This window comes from Triturus cristatus, chromosome 11 (genome assembly GCF_964204655.1).
Source record: "Triturus cristatus chromosome 11, aTriCri1.1, whole genome shotgun sequence".
NCBI classification, from domain to species: domain Eukaryota; kingdom Metazoa; phylum Chordata; class Amphibia; order Caudata; family Salamandridae; genus Triturus; species Triturus cristatus.
In genome coordinates this window covers 777,501-797,253 of record NC_140594.1, presented here as the reverse complement: position 1 = coordinate 797,253, position 19,753 = coordinate 777,501, and the positions used below count along the sequence as shown (strand labels likewise).

Genomic DNA, 19,753 nt, shown 5'->3' with positions numbered 1-19,753 from the left:
GTCCTCTCTCGAAGGAAGAGAAGGAGAGGCGAAGAGTAAATAAACAATGCCTTTATTGTGGAAACGGGGGACATTTAATTCGTAATTGTCCAAAGAAACCCAAGCAATCACCGGCGGAAAACGCCTCGCACCACCAGTAAATGGAGTTGGACTGGTGGTTGCAGAAGCAAAGACAACTCCAGAAGCTCATACTCTGGCAAATACCCTGCAATCAGCATCTCCACATTTGGTGCTAATGATGACCTTACGGTTCCGGGAAAAAATGCTAACACAAGTCACTGTCATGATTGATTCTGGGGCCACGGGCAACTTTTGTGATCTTAAGTTCGCCGAAAAGATCAGATTGAAGGCTATCAAGAAAGAAAAGAGTGAAGCTGTGCGAGCCGTCGATGGGACGAATCTTTCATCGGGACCCATTGTGAGCCATACAGAGCCAGTAGAGGTAGAATCTGAAGAAGGACATTTAGAAATTCTGGAATTCAACTTAATTGATGCTCCACAATTTCAATTGATTCTAGGTCTCCCTTGGCTCACAGAGCATAATCCAACTATTGATTGGGAGGCTCGATCTATAGCCTTGGATTCTAAGTATTGCAAGTTGAATTGCCACAGGGGGTGTAAAAGAAATCAAGAGAAATCACCGGCATTTCATTTGAGTGAGAAGGAGACGACCATTTGTGTGATAAGTACAATAAGACTACCAGAAGAATACAATGAATTTCCGGATGTTTTTAATGAAGTGGAGGCAGAAAGACTCCCTCCGCATAGAGACTATGATTGTAAAATAGATCTGGAACCAGGGACCAATCTTCCCTGCAGTAGAATATATGCCTTGACAGAGCGAGAAGATGAGCATTTGAAGAAGTATATACAAAAATACCTTGAGAATGGATTCATTAGACCGTCCCAATCTCCAGTCTCATCTCCACTATTTTTTATTCCAAAGAAGAACGGAGAATTGAGAACGTGCATAGATTATAGAGCGATCAATCGAATAACCATCAAAAATCGTTATCCTTTACCCCTCATATCTGTGCTGTTGGATCAGGTGAAAGGAGCAAGAGTCTACACGAAATTAGATTTGAGAGGGGCTTTCCATCTTGTCAGAATTCGTGAAGGAGACGAATGGAAGACGGCATTCAGGACCAAGCATGGGCTTTATGAATATCAAGTAATGCCTTATGGATTGTGCAACGCTCCAGCTGCCTTTCAACATTTCATAAATGATGTACTGAAGGAGTTCATAGATCGGAGTGCTATAGTATATATAGATGATATACTAATTTATTCTGACACTGAAGAAGAACATAAGGTACATGTTAAGAAGGTCTTACAGAGATTGCAAGAAAACAGCTTGTTTGTCAAGTTAGAGAAATGTGCTTTCAATGTAACTACAGTGGAGTTTCTAGGGTTTGTGCTTGCACCAAGCGGAATAACCATGGATGAGCATAAGATCAAGGCAGTCATAGATTGGGAAACCCCTAAGTCCGTGAAAGAAATTCAAAGTTTCATTGGATTCGCGAACTTCTATAGGAGGTTCATTCAAAACTTCTCCAAAAAGTTAATCCCCATTACCAGACTGTTAAAGAAGGGGGTTCAATTTGAATGGTCAAAGGAAGCTGAGGAGGCATTCATTCAATTAAAGAGAGACTTCACGACAGCGCCGATCTTACTCCATCCAGATCCTTCGGAGCCCTTCTTTGTAGAAACTGATGCGTCCAATTTGGCGTTGGGAGGAGTATTGTCTCAAAGGCACAAAACTACAGGACAATTGCATCCAGTGGCTTTCCGCTCCAGGAAATTGACAGCAGCTGAGGTAAATTATACCATAACGGCAAAGGAGTTGTTAGCCATCAAAGATGCCTTTAAAGAATGGAGGCATTATTTGATGGGTGCAAGACATGTGGTCACTGTGTACACAGATCATAGGAATTTTAAATTTTTGAAGTCTGCCAGAACGTTAACACCTAAGCAATTGCGATGGTCATTGTATTTTGCAGATTTTGACTTCGTCATAACCTTTCGACCTGGTTTGCAAAACGGTAAGGCAGACGCCCTATCCAGATTGGGTACAGAAGGAGTCTTGGAAGAAGTCAAGGATCAGGCTATCATCCCAGCGGAAAGGGTGGTTGGAGCGATCTTGCAAGAGCCCCAAGAGATGGAGAATCAGAATGCAATGACATTGGAAGAAATGACAGACTGGTTGGAAGGTGATTCAAGACGAGAAATTCGAGAAGGTTTACCATATCACGATGGTGCACTATATTTGCCCACGCCAGAAATGCAGCAACAAGCCTTAAGAGAATGTCATGATAGCATTTTGGCAGGTCATAAAGGCATTACTAAGACAGAAGAATTGGTGAGACGACGTTTCTGGTGGCCAGACGTGAGAAAAGATGTACGCCGGTATGTAGCCACATGTGAGATCTGCGCTAGGGGAAAATCGGAGCGGCAAGAACCCCAAGGGTACTTGCGACCCTTACCCACACCACCTTACCCCTGGCATACAGTTACCTTAGATTTAATAGTAGATTTGCCATCGAGTCATGGGTTTGACACAATATTGGTTTGTGTGGATGCTTTTACCAAGATGGCTCATTTTGTACCATTAAAAGGATTACCCACAGCTAAAACTTTAGCACACACTTTTAGCCAAAATATAGTCCGAGCACATGGTATTCCAAAGGTTTTAATATCAGACCGGGGTTCTCAATTTTTATCCCATTTTTGGAAGGCCTTCACCCAAAAATTGAATATAGAAACTAGATATTCCACTAGTTATCATCCTGAATCTGATGGGCAGACGGAACGTGCCAATAAAGAATTAGAACAGTATCTGAGACTGTGTTTATTAGATCAAGAGGGAGATTGGCCAGATTACCTGTGGGCAGCAGAGTTTGCGCATAATAACGCTAGGAACATGTCCACTGGTTATTCCCCTTTCTATTTGAATTCGGGTAGGCATCCCCATCAATCATTAAGTTTCCAGGAAGTGGATGTTCCAGCAGTTACAGATTTAGTTGAACACATGACACGAGTGCATAGTCTAGCCACAAAAAATTTAACCAAAGCAAAAGAGAGTTACAAACACTATGCAGATAAAAAGAGAAGAAGGGAACATGAGTTACAGGAAGGTGATAAGGTTTGGCTGAATACAAAAAATCTGAAACTAAAGGGAATCAGGAAGTTTCAGCCAAGATTTATAGGTCCCTATCAAATTGACAAGAAATTGAGTGCCTTAAACTATCAGTTAAAGTTGCCCAAGGGGTTGCGCATACATCCAGTATTTCACGTATCTCTATTAAAAAAGACATTGAGTGGGTTAAGAATCAACAAGCCCCCAAAACCAATCCAAACAGAGAAAGGAGAGGAATTTGAAGTACAACAGATATTAGATTCAAAGGTGCAGAAGAGAAAACTGTACTATCTGTTGGATTGGAAGGGTTATGGTCCCGAGGAAAGAACTTGGGTATTGTCTTCAGACGTTCATGCCCCTCGGTTAATTAAGGAGTTTCACAGTAAATTTCCCAAAAAGCCCAAGCAGAAAGGAAGCACTTTGAGGGAGGGTACTGTCAGGATTGTCAAACCACGAGTCAAGAAAACACTGTTTGTGAACACTGTAAGGGTTAAGGCAAAATGAAGAATCAGGAAGGCAAAAGGCCTATGTAAACTATTGACAAAAACTGATTCAAAGATGGCCGCCAGGAGTCTCCAGTTTGGACAGCGAGTTAGCGCTCTAGCGCTCACTCGCAATCAGGTAGATCCAGGTGAAGCGCCCATGCTGTGGCGCACTTCACCTGAGTACTGAGGAAGAGTAGGTTCCTGAGGTGCGTCGCGAAGTCAGACAGGGAAATCTTCGTCGCGCACCACAAATGCAGAATTACCCTGTTCCGGAATTCCTGTGGAGGTCGTCGGAGGAGAGCGTCTTGTCCGTTCCGTGAGGAGCTTGTGTCGTCTGAAGAGCGCGGTAAGACTGTTCCGTGAGGAGCAGTAGGAGCATGCGCAAAGAGAATATTGAAGTGACAAGCCAGTAGTCATACGTTTTGCTGAAGAGAACTCTGAGAGGTTGTGCCTTGTTATAAGAGCGAGAGAAAAGCGGAGTCAGCGCTAGTCACGAGTGAATCAATCAAAAAACTGTGCGAAGGATAAACTACCAGTATTTAGTGGTTTAGAGACATATTATGAGTTATGATACCTGCTAAAAGATAGGAGAAAAGTACATAGAAGAATACATGAACTAGCTATATATATCGAATGAGTTTAGTCATTAAAGAAATATCGAATAGTATAATTCCTCAAGGAATAAAAGGTGAAGCAAGACAGAAAGATACTCACCAACACAGAATCCCTTGTTACGCCCTGCTGTAATTCTAATAGGTGAGGAACCTGTAAGAGAAAGAAAATAGAGTTAAGAAAGAGAGATACCCAATGAAGAATTAACACTCTAAAAACTTCAGTTACAGCATATTGAAGCACGAAAAAGAAAACCAAACAGAAGAGAGGCAAGGGTCACACTCAGACAGGGTAGGTAATAAGAAGATAGAGTAATATAGGGAGAATAGCAGATAGATATTGGACTAATTGTGTTACCTTTATTACAGTCTTAAAGCTGTCGTGCTAGCCAGAAGAAGACAAAAAGGAAGAGTCAGAAGCAAGAAACAAGAAGCAGCAGTCTGGCCGTCTCTTCTCTGTCCCATACCCTTTCCCCCCTTGGGTTTGTTTGGCACACGTGCAGTAGGGTGCTGTGCCGGAGAACCTGGGAGGGGCATTGGGAACTTGCGGCGTTCTGCTCCCGTGCATTGAATCGAGCGTGGTCTGACAGAGTGAAGTGCCCACAAGTTGAATAGCACCTGAGCAGAATGGCGGAAGGTTTGGACTTGAAGAAACTAGGAGAAATCTTAGAAGGAATACAAAGGGAGTTCATAACAGTTCGGGAAGAGAATAGGGAGCTTAAAAAAGAGACTACAGATTTGGCCCAAAAAGTGAGTAGTTTTGTATCCAGTCCCAGTTTTAAGTATTCAGCTCCACTAGAAGGGAATCTTAGTGACACCACAGTTCCCCACCCCAAGATAACAACTCAAGTCATTCATTCTCTGTCCCCGGTAATTCCGTTGGCACCTCCTGAGCGTTTTGGAGGAGACCCCCAGAAGGCTCAAGTGTTCCTAACACAGTGCACTTTACACTTCATGTGCCGTCCAGCAGTTTTCCCTGATGCGCAGTCTCGAGTGGCATTTATATTGTCGTACTTATGCGGAGATGCTGCGTCTTGGTCAATGCCTCTGGTGACCAGAAATGACCCAATATTATACGATTTGGAGGAGTTCAAGAAAGAATTTCTTCGAATATTTGATAGACGAAGGGTCTCCCAAGCAACCGACAACGAACTATTGGAAATAAGACAAGGCAATCGAGATTTGGTGGCCTATTTGGCCCAGTTCAATAAGCTGATAGTAGAGACTGAATGGCCGGAGAACAAACGAGCTACAGTGTTCTATCATGGTTTAAAAGATGAATTAAAGGATGCCTTAGCGCAAGTGCCCAACAGACCCACAGAGATTTCAGCGCTAATAGATTTGGTTTTAGAAATTGACTTCCGTCAAAGTGAAAGGAGAGGAGAGAGAAAAAGAGAATATCGTCCTAGTGTACCTAGATTTGATAGAATCAGAATTGAAGGCAGTAAGGATTTGGACTCAGTCAAGGGAGGAGAGCCTATGCAAATTGGAACAATTCGAGGTCCTCTCTCGAAGGAAGAGAAGGAGAGGCGAAGAGTAAATAAACAATGCCTTTATTGTGGAAACGGGGGACATTTAATTCGTAATTGTCCAAAGAAACCCAAGCAATCACCGGCGGAAAACGCCTCGCACCACCAGTAAATGGAGTTGGACTGGTGGTTGCAGAAGCAAAGACAACTCCAGAAGCTCATACTCTGGCAAATACCCTGCAATCAGCATCTCCACATTTGGTGCTAATGATGACCTTACGGTTCCGGGAAAAAATGCTAACACAAGTCACTGTCATGATTGATTCTGGGGCCACGGGCAACTTTTGTGATCTTAAGTTCGCCGAAAAGATCGGATTGAAGGCTATCAAGAAAGAAAAGAGTGAAGCTGTGCGAGCCGTCGATGGGACAAATCTTTCATCGGGACCCATTGTGAGCCATACAGAGCCAGTAGAGCTAGAATCTGAAGAAGGACATTTAGAAATTCTGGAATTCAACTTAATTGATGCTCCACAATTTCAATTGATTCTAGGTCTCCCTTGGCTCACAGAGCATAATCCAACTATTGATTGGGAGGCTCGATCTATAGCCTTGGATTCTAAGTATTGCAAGTTGAATTGCCACAGGGGGTGTAAAAGAAATCAAGAGAAATCACCGGCATTTCATTTGAGTGAGAAGGAGACGACCATTTGTGTGATAAGTACAATAAGACTACCAGAAGAATACAATGAATTTCCGGATGTTTTTAATGAAGTGGAGGCAGAAAGACTCCCTCCGCATAGAGACTATGATTGTAAAATAGATCTGGAACCAGGGACCAATCTTCCCTGCAGTAGAATATATGCCTTGACAGAGCGAGAAGATGAGAATTTGAAGAAGTATATACAAAAATACCCTGAGAATGGATTCATTAGACCGTCCCAATCTCCAGTCTCATCTCCACTATTTTTTATTCCAAAGAAGAACGGAGAATTGAGAACGTGCATAGATTATAGAGCGATCAATCGAATAGCCATCAAAAATCGTTATCCTTTACCCCTCATATCTGTGCTGTTGGATCAGGTGAAAGGAGCAAGAGTCTACACGAAATTAGATTTGAGAGGGGCTTACCATCTTGTCAGAATTCGTGAAGGAGACGAATGGAAGACGGCATTCAGGACCAAGCATGGGCTTTATGAATATCAAGTAATGCCTTATGGATTGTGCAACGCTCCAGCTGCCTTTCAACATTTCATAAATGATGTACTGAAGGAGTTCATAGATCGGAGTGATATAGTATATATAGATGATATACTAATTTATTCTGACACTGAAGAAGAACATAAGGTACATGTTAAGAAGGTCTTACAGAGATTGCAAGAAAACAGCTTGTTTGTCAAGTTAGAGAAATGTGCTTTCAATGTAACTACAGTGGAGTTTCTAGGGTTTGTGCTTGCACCAAGCGGAATAACCATGGATGAGCATAAGATCAAGGCAGTCATAGTTTGGGAAACCCCTAAGTCCGTGAAAGAAATTCAAAGTTTCATTGGATTCGCGAACTTCTATAGGAGGTTCATTCAAAACTTCTCCAAAAAGTTAATCCCCATTACCAGACTGTTAAAGAAGGGGGTTCAATTTGAATGGTCAAAGGAAGCTGAGGAGGCATTCATTCAATTAAAGAGAGACTTCACGACAGCGCCGATCTTACTCCATCCAGATCCTTCGGAGCCCTTCTTTGTAGAAACTGATGCGTCCAATTTGGCGTTGGGAGGAGTATTGTCTCAAAGGCACAAAACTACAGGACAATTGCATCCAGTGGCTTTCCGCTCCAGGAAATTGACAGCAGCTGAGGTAAATTATACCATAACGGCAAAGGAGTTGTTAGCCATCAAAGATGCCTTTAAAGAATGGAGGCATTATTTGATGGGTGCAAGACATGTGGTCACTGTGTACACAGATCATAGGAATTTTAAATTTTTGAAGTCTGCCAGAACGTTAACACCTAAGCAATTGCGATGGTCATTGTATTTTGCAGATTTTGACTTCGTCATAACATTTCGACCTGGTTTGCAAAACGGTAAGGCAGACGCCCTATCCAGATTGGGTACAGAAGGAGTCTTGGAAGAAGTCAAGGATCAGGCTATCATCCCAGCGGAAAGGGTGGTTGGAGCGATCTTGCAAGAGCCCCAAGAGATGGAGAATCAGAATGCAATGACATTGGAAGAAATGACAGACTGGTTGGAAGGTGATTCAAGACGAGAAATTCGAGAAGGTTTACCATATCACGATGGTGCACTATATTTGCCCACGCCAGAAATGCAGCAAAAAGCCTTAAGAGAATGTCATGACAGCATTTTGGCAGGTCATAAAGGCATTACTAAGACAGAAGAATTGGTGAGACGACGTTTCTGGTGGCCAGACGTGAGAAAAGATGTACGCCAGTATGTAGCCACATGTGAGATCTGTGCTAGGGGAAAATCGGAGCGGCAAGAACCCCAAGGGTACTTGCGACCCATACCCACACCACCTTACCCCTGGCATACAGTTACCTTAGATTTAATAGTAGATTTGCCATCGAGTCAGGGGTTTGACACAATATTGGTTTGTGTGGATGCTTTTACCAAGATGGCTCATTTTGTACCATTAAAAGGATTACCCACAGCTAAAACTTTAGCACACACTTTTAGCCAAAATATAGTCCGAGCACATGGTATTCCAAAGGTTTTAATATCAGACCGGGGTTCTCAATTTTTATCCCATTTTTGGAAGGCCTTCACCCAAAAATTGAATATAGAAACTAGATATTCCACTAGTTATCATCCTGAATCTGATGGGCAGACGGAACGTGCCAATAAAGAATTAGAACAGTATCTGAGACTGTGTTTATTAGATCAAGAGGGAGATTGGCCAGATTACCTGTGGGCAGCAGAGTTTGCGCATAATAACGCTAGGAACATGTCCACTGGTTATTCCCCTTTCTATTTGAATTCGGGTAGGCATCCCCATCAATCATTAAGTTTCCAGGAAGTGGATGTTCCAGCAGTTACAGATTTAGTTGAACACATGACACGAGTGCATAGTCTAGCCACAAAAAATTTAACCAAAGCAAAAGAGAGTTACAAACACTATGCAGATAAAAAGAGAAGAAGGGAACCTGAGTTACAGGAAGGTGATAAGGTTTGGCTGAATACAAAAAATCTGAAACTAAAGGGAATCAGGAAGTTCAGGAAGTTTCAGCCAAGATTTATAGGTCTCTATCAAATTGACAAGAAATTGAGTGCCTTAAACTATCAGTTAAAGTTGCCCAAGGGGTTGCGCATACATCCAGTATTTCACGTATCAACAAGCCCCCAAAACTAATCCAAACAGAGAAAGGAGAGGAGTTTGAAGTACAATAGATATTAGATTCAAAGGTGCAGAAGAGAAAACTGTACTATCTGTTGGATTGGAAGGGTTATGGTCCCGAGGAAAGATCTTGGGTATTGTCTTCAGACGTTCATGCCCCTCGGTTAATTAAGGAGTTTCACAGTAAATTTCCCAAAAAGCCCAAGCAGAAAGGAAGTACTTTGAGGGAGGGTACTGTCAGGATTGTCAAACCACGAGTCAAGAAAACACTGTTTGTGAACACTGTAAGGGTTAAGGCAAAAGGAAGAATCAGGAAGGCAAAAGGCCTATGTAAACTATTGACAAAAACTGATTCAAAGATGGCCGCCAGGAGTCTCCAGTTTGGACAGCAAGTTAGCGCTTTAGCGCTCACTCGCAATCAGGTAGATCCAGGTGAAGCGCCCATGCTGTGGCGCACTTCACCTGAGTACTGAGGAAGAGTAGGTTGCTGAGGTGCGTCACAAAGTCAGACAGGGAAATCTTCGTCGCGCACCACGAATGCAGAATTACCCTGTTCCGGAATTCCTGTGGAGGTCGTCGGAGGAAAACGTCTTGTCCGTTCCGTGAGGAGCTTGTGTCGTCTGAAGAGCGCGGTAAGACTGTTCCGTGAGGAGCAGTAGGAGCATGCGCAAAGAGAATATTGAAGTGACAAGCTAGTAGTCATACGTTTTGCTGAAGAGAACTCTGAGAGGTTGTGCCTTGTTATTAGAGCGAGAGAAAAGCGGAGTCAGCGCTAGTCACGAGTGAATCAATCAAAAAACTGTGCGAAGGATAAACTACCAGTATTTAGTGGTTTAGAGACATATTATGAGTTATGATACCTGCTAAAAGATAGGAGAAAAGTACATAGAAGAATACATGAACTAGCTATATATATCGAAGGAGTTTAGTCATTAAAGAAATATCGAATAGTATAATTCCTCAAGGAATAAAAGGTGAAGCAAGACAGAAAGATACTCACCAACACAGAATCCCTTGTTATGCCCTGCTGTAATTCTAATAGGTGAGGAACCTGTAAGAGAAAGAAAATAGAGTTAAGAAAGAGAGATACCCAATGAAGAATTAACACTCTAAAAACTTCAGTTACAGTATATTGAAGCAAGAAAAAGAAAACCAAACAGAAGAGAGGCAAGGGTCACACTCAGACAGGGTAGGTAATAAGAAGATAGAGTAATATAGGGAGAATAGCAGATAGATATTGGACTAATTGTGATACCTTTATTACAGTCTTAAAGCTGTCATGCTAGCCAGAAGAAGACAAGAAGGAAGAGTCAGAAGCAAGAAACAAGAAGCAGCAGTCTGGCCGTCTCTTCTCTGTCCCATCCCCTTTACCCCCTTGCGTTTTTTTGGCACACGTGCAGTAGGGTGCTGTGCCGGAGAACCTGGGAGGGGCATTGGGAACTTGCGGCGTTCTGCTCCCGTGCATTGAATTGAGCGTGGTCTGACAGCAAACAATTGTTGGATGGTGTGGTACTTCCAGTGGAGATATTTGAAATGAATGAGGAAGAGGAAAGTGCTCCTGTTAAGGTGCAGCAGTAGACCCAGTCCTCATCTGAGATGCTCACCCCAAGATCCACAACCCATTGGTCCCTAGCCTTACAATGAGGTGGTAGGGTCTCCGTGACAGAATATAGATTGGCCACCATGAGTCTAACTGTGGTGCCAGTCAGCAACATGGAGAATGTAAATGATGTCGGAGCTCCTGAGGAAAGGTGGAATAGTGGGCCCAGCAAACAGCACATATACAATAGTTCGTAAAAATATCTAGTGGGGTTGCGTCAGCTTTGGCAACCTCAGTTGAGAAGTCTCGGAAATGCCTCTCGTGAAGGGAGGTCAGGCCCCATATTCGTAGGCCGTGTAAGAGTGTGGCATTAGAAGTGAGTGATATGAGCAAGGACTGTTTCAGGGACTGCTTGGGGGAATAGAGAATAGGCATCTGTAGTCTTTTTCAGATCCCAACCTAAGCCAACTTTGTGATGAAATCATGTCTACTTCCACCCATCTGAAGCGGGGTGCGGAAGCTGGCTCTCTAGACAGTACACTGTGCTGAAAGTCTAGTGGATCCCCAAATGGTATACAGAGGTAAATGCTGATAATTTGAATGTCCTATTTGCGGTAGTGTGGGAAGGCAGTTAGCCTTATCAGAGAGAGGGTAGCGCTAAGCATTTGTTGTACTCACAGAGGCAATAACTGAGACACACACTCAAGAATGCATCCAAGACCAATTTATAAAAATAATCTCGATTTTTATAGTATTTTAAGACCAAGAACACAGTTCTAAGGTAAGTACTTTTGAAGTTACAATTTTGCAAAGTTCTGAAAAATATATCACTTTTGTGCACATTTAAACACCATAGGAAACAATAGGGAAAAAGACGAAAAATGCATAGAAAATCAGGCAACGCTTTCACAAAGTTCACCTTCTAGTATTAGGTCAATGGCGGAACCAGGTCCAAAGTTCCAGCAGGAGACATTTGGGAGCATCCTGGATCGATCGGTAACAGAGTGATGAGGCTCTTGGAATCTGGTGCACAAAGACGAAAGGGGCCACTTGAAAGTACACTGCACAGGAGGACTTACAGATAAGTGAGATGGGGCTCCTATGAGGGAGGAGGTTGCACAGGCCTAGAGGATAAGGGGGCACAGCTGGTTTGTCAGTACTGATCAGTGCAGAGCAAACAGGTCAGCCGGGCTCAATGAGGTCCTCACAGTCAACAGCTGGCACACAGGATGTGGGTCTGGGGAGTCTTGATGTCTCTCCATTGGTGCTTGCTTCTGGTGCTTTGGGAGTCCGGTCTGGACTCTTCTGCTCTGTGTTTGTCGTTGGGGGTCTGGTTCCCAGGGTATGGGTATGCTGCAGCTCCGTTAGGTATTGGTGTCTCCAAACAAGGTGAGGAGACAGAACCTCTGGAGCTGTTGTACCTTTTCCTGAATCTGTGCTGCATCAAGGTCATCAGGAAGCAGCACCTTGACAAATTTAGGGAGGAAGCACTGTGGTTGGGGTTCTGATTAGCAGGATCCCAGCAGAATAGTAAAAAAAACACAGGGCACTGAACATTTGCCTAGCCTTGCAGACTCCAGCTACCTTGGATTTTGGGCTGTTGGTGAGTCCCTTAGCGACCCATTTTCAGACCTTTCCTTTGGGTTTGAGTCTACTTCACAATGCTAGATTTGAGCCATTGGCTTAAGAAGAAACATGTGGATCGGCACACATATCACAGGATACAGGTTTTAACAACATGGATGCAAGTTGTCATGTAACTGTCTTGGCATTGGCATAAACTGGGGATCATGTTTGATCTTTGGCGCTCGTGACCAGGGCAGTTGATCCCTCATCATGTGAGGAGTTGGACTCCTTCATGGAGTATTTAGCCTTCGAGATGGCGAGTGACTCAGTGGATTCCTCTGAAGCACCATTGTTAGACCTGGCATCTTTTGGCGTGTTTCCCTTATCTTTTTTGCCTTCTGACCACCGGTTTCTTATGGTATGCTGGACTTTGTTTTTGCTGGTTTAGTGTCTGTGAACACTTTTTCACTGCTAATTAGTGCTAGAGTGCAAGTGCTCCTACTGTAAATTGTGTTATGATTGGTTTTTCATGATTGGAATATTTGATTTACTGGTAATTCCCTAATACAGTGCACTGTGTGCCGGGGCCTGTAAATCAAATGTTACTAGTGGGCTTGCACCACTGGTTGTGTCACCTACACAAGTAGCTTTTCAAAGGTGTTTCAGACCTGCCACAACTGTGTTTGTGTGCAGTTTTTACTGCCATGTCGACCTGGCAAGCGCAACCACTTGCCAGGCCCTAACCTGCCCTTTTCTTACATGTATGGCACACCTTGCTAGGTCCAAGGTACCCCCTGGGCAGAGTGCAGTCTATGTGATAGGTAGGACATGTACTGGTGTGTTTTTACAAGTCCTGATAGTGAAATACTTTGTATTCCGTTTTTCACTATTGAAAGGCTATTTGTCCCATAGGGTATCATGGGAGCTGCACTGTAACATTTTACAAGCGTAAATTCCCATTGGGACAAGATGGAGACATGGAGTTTAGGCTTCCAATTTAATACATCTTTTAGTACAGATGATTTTTATATTGTGTGTTTGAGAATGCCACTTTTAGAAAGTGGGCATTTTCTTGCTTAACCATCCTGTGTGCCTCAGCAATGTGTGTATTCACCATCTGGGGTGAGAGTGACAGGAGCTGGTGGTGTGCACTTGCACAAAATAGACACAAGGGGTAGGTTGAGGTGTGTCCTGTCTTTCCTGGGTGACTTATAGCCAGGCTGAATAAACCTGGCTGCATTTAGCGTAGTAGGAGGAGTTGTTGCTTGCACCTGAATGGACTGTGGCTGTCTCTAACAAAGCTGTCTCCCCTTCCTGGAGTGAATCTGGCCTGAGCCAGGCAGAACTGGTTTATGTGTGCCAGAAGATCTTTGGTTTGTGCCAACTTCAAAGGAAAGTGTGGTATAAATATTGGGCCTTGACCCCAGAGCTTTAGAACTCTTTTGGATCAAGGAACCTGCCAAAAAGAAGAGCTGGGGAAGATGTGAGGAGGGAGTACCACTTTGCTGTGTTGGCCTGCAGTGGCTGCTTCTGTCTGGGGCAGTGAAAGGACTGGACTTGAACTTTCTTCAATCTCTTTTTGTGAGTTTCTCCAAGGGCTTGAGGTAGAGCTTGCCCCCTGTTCAAGAAGTCTTAGGAACAGCAAAGACTTCCTCTGGGGACCGTGGGTTTCAGTTGCCGCAGAGAGAAACCGTAACCCGATGCTGTCAACGCCACCGCTGCTGGCTCCGTGACCTGAAAGCACTGCAGAGGGCACCATCGCACTTTGCACCACAACCTTGGCCTCACCAATGAGGCCGTCTACAGCTGCCACGGAGCCGCTGCTTGCACCAAGACCTGTGGGCACCGCACTCTGCACCGCCTCACTTCACTCTGCTGCCCGGGTCTCACTGACGATGCCACCACAAGCTGACATTGACGCTGCTGCCTGCATCGTGGCTTGGGCCCATCGCTCGTAAGTTTCATGACGCACTGTCCCATCCCACACCGCCGTCTTGGCCCACCAACTCCAGCCCCAATGACTCTAGATCCTGAACTGGCACCGTTGCTTGTATAGTAACCTGTCAGCACGGCGAAGATCACCTCCACACTTCCCACCGCAGCCCTGGTCTCACTGACATCATTGAACTACCTCCACCGAACCGCTGCCTGCACCACGACCTGAGGGCACCTCACGCCACACCTCTCCTCTTCGTACCAGAGCCTTGACGCCTGCCACAGCCGGGCCGCACCACCTCAGTTGGCTGGATCAAAAGGGTACTGCTTTGAGGGTCGTCTGACTTCGCAACCACTCACACAGAAGAGGGTCCCTAAGACTATACATAGGCAGGAGGAACAGGGGGAACTGAGAAATACAATCAAGATAAAAACTCTCTGCCTGTAAAGTATAAATAAAGTTCTAGTCGTCACTGATATATATATATACACACGTACATGAAAGCTGGCCTACCACAATATAGAATACAAATGAATTGGATACAAAATTATCGGGTTTATTCAATATATTACAGTGTTATTAACTGTTGATGATCAAAGGGGGTTTGCGATTTTTTGTATATATTTGTATGTAGAATGTTTTGAATCCTTTTATTTTTATTTTCTTAGCAAAAATGTATTCTCAAACATTTGCATTTTCTGTAATATGATTGAATAAACTCAATATATATATATCAGTGACGACTAGCACTTTATTTATACTTTACAGGCAGAGAGTTTTTATCTTGATTGTATATCTTCTGACATCGCAGCCAGCTCTCACAGCTATGGTCAGCCGGAACTGTTAGATTTGTGTGTTCTTGACACCGTGATAGCTCTGGATAAAGCTATGGACTTCAAGGAACTGCATTTAAAGTCTATTTTTGCATTTCTCATATTTTGTTTACTGTATGTTAGATCTTTATTATTTTGGTATTGTATTTATACAGTTAAATTTTGACAATTTTTCTAAAACTGATGTGGTGTCCCTTTTCAGTGTTTTCATTGTATTACTGTTTATGTGCAAATGCTTTGCACACTGTCTCTGAGATAAGACTGAGTGCTCGTGCCAAGCTACCAAGCGGATGAGCAGGGGTTATTTAGAAGTGTATCCCCCTCACCCTGACTAGACGGAAGGGTCCCTACTTGGTCAACAGTCCTGTTTAGCAAGACATCAATAATCAATGCAATATGTAGTGACTATGTGTATGTAGTTATTTGAGACCTATTTTATTCAAGACATTTCAATAATCAAGATGTACAAATTTGTATCTAAATCATTATAATATAAGCACACAACTATAAAAATACACATCTATAAATTGCACATCTAGTTTGAAAATACATTTCTATAAAACTTTACATCTATAAAATCCACATCTATACTAATTCTTGTGTCAACTATTAACTATTACGTGACTGTTGAACCACATGTAAATATTAGTGAATCAACATTTAGGCTCATACGTTTATAAGAGTGACATGTGTGCTGTACGATAGTGTACATCTCAGTGTTTGACCTGAAGTTTAATTGTCCATGAATACTTGGCACATTTTTAGAGTGTCCATTAATGTAGTCAGGCAAACATTCTTCTTGAATGGGAACGACATTTGCAGAACAAGATCAGCCAGAGCAACATCATTACATTGAGGCCAAATACCCCGACATCCGACAATAAAGCCATAAATTTTACAGTTGGTAAGATCTTTGATTTGCTGTGATAGATCCTGATAGTAATTAATTTTACTCTCATACGCTAATTCAAGGGAATTATGTGAGTTTTCATAACAAATTGAAACATCAACCACTACAGCAGCACCATTTTTGGTGAACACTACGTCTCGTTTTCTTAGTTCACCTTGACTATTTTTGACATGAGGTTCCCTGTATGTCATCCACCCATACCTTTTTGCTCTATCAATTAGCAATTCCAACACTTTGTTATGCCTTTTTAGGTCTCGGCTGCGAAGGCTGCGCTTGCGCAGTCTCGCTCCGAGATTTAATGACTTTGAGTGACTTTGAGAAGAGGGGCTTGCACCCGCCCCTCTTCTCTCCTGTTCTCCATTGGCTGGCCTCTTAAATGCTGGCCAGCCACTGGAGAAGAGGTCCAGTCACTCCGTTGAAGCCCCGTCCTTTTCGGATCGGGGGGCGTGTTTTTTCGTTGCTTTTCGCAGGGCGTGTTTTTCTCTCCTCCAGCCAATGGCAAGAGGAGAGAAAAAGAAACACGCCCCCGAATCCGAAACCGAGGCTGCGTTTCTCCGAGGCAGTTCTTCTCTGCCTCGGAGAAAGGCGGTGGTGTCCCGGCGTTGCTCCCTCACCTGATCTCCTTAACAGCAAGCCGGCAGAGAACGGCGCCTTTAAAACACAGCGGCTGCCTCTACTGGGAACAGCTGTGTCTGCGAGCTCTCAGTCCGCTGCTCTGAAAACCCAGGGAAGGTCCTTCGTTTGAGGCCAGCTTCAAGCTCTTTCCCAACATGGTAAGAGTTCAAGGGGAAGTTTGTTCGGTAAACCGGGGCTGGGCGATTACAATTTCATTGAAGGAGTAAATACGTTATATCCGTGCGCTCTGTGCCAATCTGTAGCGAGAAAGGCGGTGGTGTGCCTTTTGCTCTGCCTTGTTGGGAGTACTGTTGCTTTAACAGCAAGCCGGCAGAGAACGGCGCCTTTAAAACACAGCGGCTGCCTCTACTGGGAACAGCTGTGTCTGCGAGCTCTCAGTCCGCTGCTCTCCCCAGGGAGGGTCCTACCTATCTCACAACTTTTCACTGACTCTTAAAACCTCCAAAACTGTCCCCTTCCTCACTCCTGCCCACAGACAAGTGTACAGCATGGGTTGGAGCTTCGAGGCGCTCTGAGCACTGCCAATGGCTTCATGAAGGAATGAGCAACCAGAGTCATCGCCTGTCCTTTTCAAATCTTGCATGGTCGCACCTTTAAAACTACGAAGCACCATACAAAACAATAAAATACATTGACTCCAAAGACGTTTAGTTGTATTGAGAACCAGTTTAAAAATAAATAAGTGCCCCGGGTTTTGTCTGAAAGACTGTGCCTTGTGCATAGTCCTGATTCCACCCCATGTCTCTTTCTTCCGGCACCTCACACTTCCGGCCTCTAGCTCATCCTTGCAGGGGCTCTCGTCTCAATCATAATGCTCTTCCTTTGTCTTCGCGTTCCCGTGGTTCTCTTCCACCTCCCATTGCTGTGTTTCTTTCTCTTGCTTCGAGGCAAAGTCTGACGATGCAAAAGAAGTCTCGGTTCCAAAAAAACATTCCCGGTGCCCACCACCTGCAACCGCCGGCAGAAATTAAGCACCAGAAAGCTGGCTCTTTATAACACTACAATACCGCAAAACTGCGTAGCAGGTACAGTTAAAAGTTGGAGCGGCTGTTTCAAAGCTTTGGGTGCGGCTGACTCCGTTCCAACCCTTGTTTTATTTATGTTATAGTGCTTGGTGCGGGCAGCATGGAAAGCCCTGGCGAGGGGCCGGAGCTCTGACGAACGTGTTCCCAAAACATACACGCACTCAGGGGTACATCGCCCACAGCCTATTCGATAGGTTTCCTATCGAATAAACGATGCATCTTAAGGGAAATAAAAATTTGTCTTTTTGTATTTATCCCACGTACAAAAGCGTGTTCCAAGGGTAGGCAAATTAACAGACCGTCTCAAAAAATGATGAATACTACCAGCAGCGCGCAGCAAACACGTTACAAAACGAACTTCTGAAATTTACAAAACCGCAGTTATGGACTCTAATGTTTTACAGGCGTCCGGGCGTCCCTGAATCAGCTTTCACTTTACGCACGCCACCGTCGCAATATTTGGAAAGCTCATCATATTCGGCACCAATGCGGGTTTTATATGTGTTACGATTTATCTGTGGTGCCTTTTTCTAGTGTTTGTTAAACAGTTTATTTCACGAAGGTGCGACAACGGCGCGGTGGGCGTTTTTTGGGGTAAACAAACACTGACATTTTTAAAAGTCAATCATGCATGGCCAATTAGCAAAAAAAAGGTGGGGGGGGCAGGCCTGTGTGAAGAACAAGTCTGTGTCAGCGGTGGAGACTCAAGGTCCGGTTCGGGCGTTCGGGAACGTATCAAGCTTACATATAACAAGGTTAGTAGTCTCCGGCTCGTTATATATCCTCAACCTGCTTGCCAATGTGGGGTGGGACAAAACCGAAAGGACTCCTGTCGTTTATTAGAAAGAAAGAACAAGCATTTACAATGCAACGGTCTCGGCATTGTTAAAGTTAGAGCTATTGGCATTGCTCATCACATTATTTTTGTTTATGTTTTTAAAACATGTAAAGAAACGGCATTGTTATTTACAATGTCAATAGCTTAATCTGTGTGTGGGTGCAAATGCAATAGGTCTCGCATTTGAGAGTGATTAAGCTATTGACATTGTAAATAACAATGCCGTTTCTTTAAATGTTTTAAAAACATAAACAAAAAAGATGTCATGAGCAATGCCAATAGCTCTAACTTTACTAATGCCGAGACCATTGCATTGTAAATGCTTGTTATTCTTATGTCCTTGGTTTTAGGACATGCACCTGAAATATGTGAAATTGTTTCACACACATCTTTACAGTATCTACAAATGTGCGATTTCTTCCCCTAGTGATGGTTTCTCTAGTATACAGGACATTTGCTCTCAACATCAGCGCAGCTATGTATTGATTTTCTTTTATTTGATTATGTTTGCTGATCCAAAAATTTGAGGTTGGATTGCTTGCTAAGTATTTTATACCATCACCTTGGAGAGGGAGATTTGCCCATTTCTCAAATTCCTCTTTCCTCCAATCATAAGTTGCTACCAAATTTAATTCATGACTGAGAAATCTACTGTCTAAAATGTTGAGTTTGTGTGTTTTAGTGATGCTATCAATTTTTTCATTGATTACTTCTCCTGCATACATGAATGAATAAGCTATGTACAGATCTGGAGCTTCCCTGAGATACAATAAGATATTAACTTTGTTCAAACCAATTGTCGTACATAACTTTGGAATACTGAGGCCCCCAAAGGATCTTTTCGAATACAGGAGACCATCACATGTGTATGCAGATAGGTGTAGAAAGTGTTTGACATAATTTCTAATTGTTTGATCCAGAATGTTTAAAGTTTTTGCTTCTGTTCCTGTCATTTCCAGTTTAAATGACAGTTTAGGGATCAAATATTGACACAATATTTCTATTTTCTGTTTGGGCTTAAGTGGTAGATTGTCAAGTTTTTGAGTCCAGTCAACAAGAACCTCATTAATTTTGTTGTTGCTTGAATGGCCGGTGTGTGGATCAAAGTTCAGTCCGAGGTATCTCTCACTTTCTCCTGGATGGATGTTTTCAATATTTTGTTTTTCAAATTGCCATGGTTTACATTTGTTTACCAGGATCTTATCTTTATGGTGACTTATATAGAATCCATGTGTTTTTTTCACATTAAATTTTAATCCTGTTGTTTTACTGAATTTTTCAATGATTTTCAGATTTGTACTGATTCCTTCCCAGGTGTTGCTGAGTACTGCGATGTCATCGGCAAAGGTCAGAACGAATGTGAAGCCCTTGCCTTCTTTCTGAAGATCACAGATCAGAGGATCCATGGCGAAATTAAACAGCAATG

The 19,753-nt window shown here is 43.3% G+C and overlaps 1 pseudogene; it reads right to left on the bottom strand.

Annotated features, from left to right (window-relative positions):
* Window positions 1-10,078: 10,078 nt before the first annotated feature.
* The window catches only part of LOC146783139 (GTPase IMAP family member 4-like), a 94,915-nt pseudogene continuing 85,240 nt past the window's right edge, over window positions 10,079-19,753 (bottom strand).